Raw genomic sequence first — 6,306 nt, 5'->3', positions numbered from 1 at the left:
TTCTATACACCAGAGAATCAATAACATAAAAATAAGATATTCTTTTTTTAAAATGTAATATTCTTGTTGCTGTTGTTGTTATTGCAAGATGAAACATTCTAACCTGACAGTAGCACTGAAAGTTGTACAGGGCACTCACTCCTCTCAGAGGTTCCCACCAGGTCAAAGGAGGTTCTAAAAACAACTGGATTTACTGTCTGGTCCACTGCCTGCAAGAACAAGGAGAATTAGCCACAAGAGGCATGGTGGCCTGCCCTCCTGTCACTCAGACATCCAGTTCTGTGCACAGCTCTTGTAATCACCATTTATTTCCTCAGGCTGAAACCACAAGCTCATCTCCTTTGCACTCTCCACAGAATTGCTGCTGTGAAAGATGTTCCCGCTAGCTTGGATGCTAGTGTCTCTAAGGATGGTTCCAGGCTTAGAGTCTGCAGGACTGGTCTTCCCTCATCACCTGGCCTGTCTTCACAGCATTAGCCCCACCCAGACCACAGCAAACACTGCCCTGAGTACATGCATGTATTTCACCAGGCTGGTAATGAACGGATGGCCCTGAGGCTGAGAATTTCTGTTGAAAATGCTTGATGAATTCTCCCACAAGGCCCCTGCTGGACCCCATTGGGCTTGACAGCTATGGAGGTGTGCTCATCGTTGGCCATGGTCTGCTTCAGAAGCTTGTGGTTTAACTCCGGTTCCAACTGCCCACACTGGAGACACACCCAGCCCCACATGGTTCCCAGCATGTGCTCGCACCTTATGCTTTTCTAACAGTTCCCACTCAGGAGAGCTCTTTTGAGAGAACCCAGTTGTCCACTCTTCCCCTGGTTTGTAGGATGTCATTCTAGTGGTTTTAAGACACTCTCCAACTACTGTTTGGCCTCTGTTTAAGGCTCCTGTCCTAGGCTTCTTATTGCAATTAGAAGCACATGATGAGTAATTACTCGTATTCTCTCTAAATTATCAGTCCCTTGTGTAGAAGAACCCATCTATCTAATCTTTGTTTTCCTACAGCCCGATCGAGTGTGAGGAATCTACTAGATACTTAATGCTTATTTATTGATTAAATGAATGCATTTTTATTGAGTTACCACTTCATGAGGTTTCTTATTTGTCTTTATACCAGATAGACCAAATAGTACAAAAATAAAATAACTCCTTAAACACACACACACACACACACACACACACACACACACACACACACACATCGGAGAAAATGGCAACATTTAATGTATGCACAGTCAGTAGACTAAGGCATGCAATGTGGTCTGTCTTCTTGAGTTCCATCTCTGTCTTTTGCTGTCTGTTTTTTTTTTAAAGCAGATGTATTATCTATATGTCAAGAATATGTGAGTTAGAGGGAGGTTTTAAATGTCAGACTCCAGGGTGGCCTTTTCTAAGTTACAGAGGACAAGAAGAAGAGCAGGAACAAATGTTAGAGGACCATCTCTTTTGGCTGCTTCCTTCCTATATGAATTCCCTAAGTGGCAATTTGTGCTTCTCCTCCTCTTGTGCAATTCTGCTTGTTTTCAAATCCCTTCTGATCAAGCTCCAGTCTGTGAATGCTGAACGCATCCTGAATATTGAAATATAGGTAATGCACTCCATTTTCCTTGAAGAACTCTAAGCTTTCTGACAAATTCATATAGACAAATTCAGTCTGATCTCCAGTTTAAGAATAGGTAAGATCATTCTGGGCCTAAGTGTGATATCTGTGGAGGTTCAAGGAAGCTTCTCAGGGCCTGCTTCTTCCTTACAGCTTTCTTTACTTTGGGCCTTGATGGCAAACAGAATAGAGCCATTCCAGCTCACCAGATAGTCAAAGAAACAGGCCATGTCCCTTCTAAGTCTCATGTTCTCTGAGTTGCCCCCTCCCCTCCCTTTGCATCTCTGTATCTTTCATGTTTCCACACCATTGACATCTTATTTCCATTTATTTTGATGTCAGTTGAAGTCCAGAGTTTGGGTGCTTTTCTATTTACTTACTTTTCAGAATACAGGACTATTAATTTTCTAGCTCTACAAAAACTTTTATTTTATGAGCATAAACTGTCAGTAAGTTTGGTGTATTTTTGGCAACCAATGTATAATTGTGATTATTATTAAATGTATAAACCACAAACCATTCCTTTTGTGAATTGTTATTGATTTCTGAACCACAAGCACAGAAAATTACATTTACATGCCTAGGATCTACCTAGCTAGACTCATTCTGTCCTGAATCCCAATCCTTTGTAACACTTTCTGCCATGAATCAATCATACTTTACATTGATTATGCCTCTCATTGCTCTGTATTAGTAGATTATTGTTAGTCTGAGAGTCAGGATAGGATGGATATATTGAAGGAGAAACAATTTCTTAATTGAAGAGGCTTATAAAATCAAAAGGATTGTTTGTGTCTTGTGCTACATGTCCATTGTGGATTTCTTGGGTCTCTGTTTCTAGCTTCCTTAGGAGTCAGGCTGAGTAAAAACCTTCACTTCCACTGAAGTCAGTTAACATGGAAGAAGGAAAAATGATTCTGGGAGGTTTCAAAATTAGCAATTAGAAGTAAGACACATTACTTTAGCCTAGCGGTATCAGGCAGAAGTGGTTTAAGTGAGAAGTGCCCTCCATAGGCTCACGTATTTTTCAAACACTTGGCACCCAGTTGGTGGCCTTGTTTTAGGTTATAGAACTTTTAGGATATAGATCCTTCCTGAAAGAAGTGCACCCTGGGAGTAGGCTTTGAGAGTTGCTAGCCTTGTCCCACTTCAAATTCACCCTCTGTTTCTTATGTACAGGCAAAGTGTGATGGATCAATCAAGAGTCCTGTTCTTTCTGCCATACATCACACCACTCTTATGGATTCTAGCCACCTGGACTGTAAGTCAAAGTACACTTTCTTCCTAAAGTTGCTTCTGGTCATGATATTTTATCCTAGGAACAGAAAAATAACTAATATACCGTTGCTCCTTAGCTGGAATAATTTTGTATACTTGTCAGCTACATGGAGGATAGAAATTGCAATTCTATCATGTAGTCATAGATACTTCATGAATTGTGCCAAAGACAATCACAGCATTTTTTTTTTTAAACTAGGATTATTGAATACAGTGAGAAAAAAATCAAGAATAACATGAACTGAAAGGCTATCTGCTTTGGAGACCAAGTAATGTATGTAAAAAGCTTTTATACATAAGAAAGAATTGGTTAAGGGTAAGACATTATCCTAAAACATTATTGATTTCTAGCAGCGAGTTTAGTGTTGGCTATAGAAACTGTAATGTTTGTGAACTAGAAAAACTGATTCTAAATTAAGGGGACAAAGAAGAAATCAGGGATGAAAAAAATGAAGACAGTCCAAAGGAAGGACTTTGATGAAGATGTTCTTTCTTAGATAAATAGCATTGTTGATGTAGGTCTCTGTGCTGAGCTCTGAGAAGGTAGGATATCATGATCCCAAAATGGGCCCAGGGTGGACTCTGACTGCTTTGTTATAAAAAGGGTATCAAAGTCACACTCTCAATAAATAGCCCTGCCACGCACAGACTCCTTCTTATTCGCACAGGGAGGAAACCAGACAGGGAGAGCCCATCCAGGACTCAAACACCATCACCTTGATTGATTGCAAATGCCTCACTAGAACTGGAGGAAAGGGACTACAGGGTGGAGACCAAGCTTTCCTCTTTATCAACACAAGATGATAAAATACAATCTGCCAAGTACTTTGGTAGTTGTGTTTTTCAGAAAAAAATCTTTCACAGCTCTCATAATCACATTTCTCCATGTAATTGGAGCCATGGGATTGAGATACATTAATCTGCACTCCTCAGCAAGTTATAAGAGGCAGAAATAACAGAAATTGCAGAACTTCTGCTGTAAGAAATGCTGCCTTAATAAATGTGTAGGAAAAAACAATGATCCAGGACAGCAGGAGGAATTCAGTACTTACCTGGAAACAAAATCTCACCCAATATTTTTCAGCAATGATTCTCAAATCACTGTGGGAGTCTCTCTGATTGGCTTGAACTTTCCCTGACATACCATTCTAATTCATGCCTTATGCATGCTTTGTTCTTGATGTCAAACTCTTGTCTGTCTTTCAAGGTGCATGTTAGGAGTTTTGTTTCAAATGTTCCTGATGAGCTGTGTGATTTCCATTCTATCATTTTGCACTTCAATCAGTGAGTCTCTCTGTCTTTCTCCTCCACTACCATTCAACTGCATTGGGAAAGGGACCATGTAGCATTTTGACTTGGTATCCTTGGAACCTGATCGCCTGTCTGGTACAAGGAGGGTGCTACATCAATATTAAATGAAGGACTTTATACTTTCTCTACAATCTCCTTTTCCTCCATTTTTGTTTTGGGGAAGGCTCTGTCCCCAGATTTGGTTTTCCTGTCTTTTACTGAACTCTGCAACTAATTCTGGAATTCTAGAATGACTCCAAGACAAGAATGATCACATGTCAGAAATCAGAGGTCCTGGGCTCCAAGTTGCTGTTTGCTTTTAAAAAAGAAAATCAAGATAGGGCCTCATTATGAAGTCCAAGACTGGTCTTCAACTCGTGATCCTCTGCCTCAGCATGCCAGTTTGCTTCCTTGAGGGACAAGCTAATGTGGAATTTGTTCTCTGTATTATACAGAGCACTGTGGTCTATAATCCCCTGGGGGTCTACAAAACTGCACAATGGAGGCAAAGGGAGAACAGGCTAGCATCAATAGCACAGCAAGCCCATGCTCAGGCATTTGGCAGAAAGCAGCCTGGGTACCACACTGATTTGCCTTTCTGATCATGCGCTAGCTAAGGTGGTTGCTTTCAACCAGAAAGGCAAGTTTTCATGTTTGATTTCAATGGACATGGTTAAACTAACTGCCTTGCCAACAGATGGCAATTTACTAATCTTCTCTTACTAGATGCTTCTTTCATTGTGTCTCCACAGAGAAGAATATTCTACAGGGAAGATTATCAGCTGGCTTGGGAAGCAAATGCCCAGGTTTTGTTTTGGTTGAAAGATGGCACTTTTTCTCCATATACATTACATTTTATATTTATAACTTTGCATAGATTATATATCTTTGACTAATTTTTAGACCTGGAACACATTTTTATTTTTTCAAGAATCATTAAAAAGAAAAAAATAAAAATGAGAGAGGAGAAAATCAAAGTGTATAGTCAAAAAGGTCAACAATTCAAGGTGCAATTCTGTCTTAAGCAGGCCATTATGATAAGGTGTTATATTTGGCTTTCTAATCTCTGAGAATGCCCACTTGCTGTGGAACAATCTTTTTGTACAAGATGAATATGTATTACTCTCATTGGTTAATAATGAGCTGACTTGCTGATAGATAGGAAGGATTTTTGGGGCAGAAGAATGCTGGGAAGAAGGAGGGCAATCTGAGGAGATGCCATGGGATGCAGAGAGAACAGGATGGGAAGTTCATACAGGAGGTTAATAAGCCTTGGGGCAGCACATAGATTAATATAAATGGGTTAGTTTACGTTATAAGAGTTAGCTACAAACAAACTTAAGCTATTGGCCAAGCATTTATAATTAATATTAAATCTTTGAGTGGTTATTTGGGAGCAGCTACCAGGACAGAAAAATTCCATCTATACCCACTCATAATACCACAAATCCAGAGAGATCACTTAGCAATATTAAACAACAATACCAGCTACCACACATTAATGGCTACATTATTTTCAATTTCCCATATCCCTTCATAATAGTGAATTTTCTATTATTCTAAATGAGGAATTGGAAGCTCGCAGTGTGAATTGTCATAAATTCCACCAGCTTTAAGGACAGAGCTTAGAGTCAGGTAGTGCTCTGTTTACACCCAAGTTGGATGCATTTTAGTAAAATCACTGAAACTCTTATGGTTCAGTTCTTTCTCTGCAAAATACATATAATAATCATTTCTTCACAGCACTGCAGGTGGAGGCAAAGCAGGATCATCATAGTCTGATCCTCACCTCCAAAGCTTTTTTTGTCCCTTTTGTTATTGGTTGCTATGGGCTCCAGTAGACTAGTTGTGGTTGTTTGAATGAGAATGATCCCAATAGATGTTTAAATATTTGGTCCCCTGTTGATAGGAACAATTGGGAAGGATTTGGAGGTGGCCTTGTTGGAGGAGGTATGTCACAGAGGCAGGTTTTGAGCTTTTAACATAAACTGTTGCAAGGTATTTGATTACACTGCATAAAGATATGTCACTGTGATCGGTTTAATAAAAAGTTAAACTGAATAGCTAGGCAGGAGGTATATCTGGGACTTCTGGACAGAGAGAGCTCTGGGAAGAAGAAAAGCAGGGTCTCC

At 39.8% G+C, this 6,306-nt stretch overlaps 1 pseudogene; it reads right to left on the bottom strand.

Annotated features, from left to right (window-relative positions):
• Positions 1-261: 261 nt before the first annotated feature.
• Positions 262-659, bottom strand: LOC121828859 (nucleoside diphosphate kinase A pseudogene; annotated as a pseudogene).
• Between the last annotated feature and the right edge of the window lie 5,647 nt (positions 660-6,306).

This window comes from Peromyscus maniculatus, chromosome 1, assembly GCF_049852395.1.
Source record: "Peromyscus maniculatus bairdii isolate BWxNUB_F1_BW_parent chromosome 1, HU_Pman_BW_mat_3.1, whole genome shotgun sequence".
Taxonomy (NCBI): Eukaryota; Metazoa; Chordata; class Mammalia; order Rodentia; family Cricetidae; genus Peromyscus; species Peromyscus maniculatus.
This window is presented reverse-complemented; position numbering and strand designations above follow the sequence as displayed.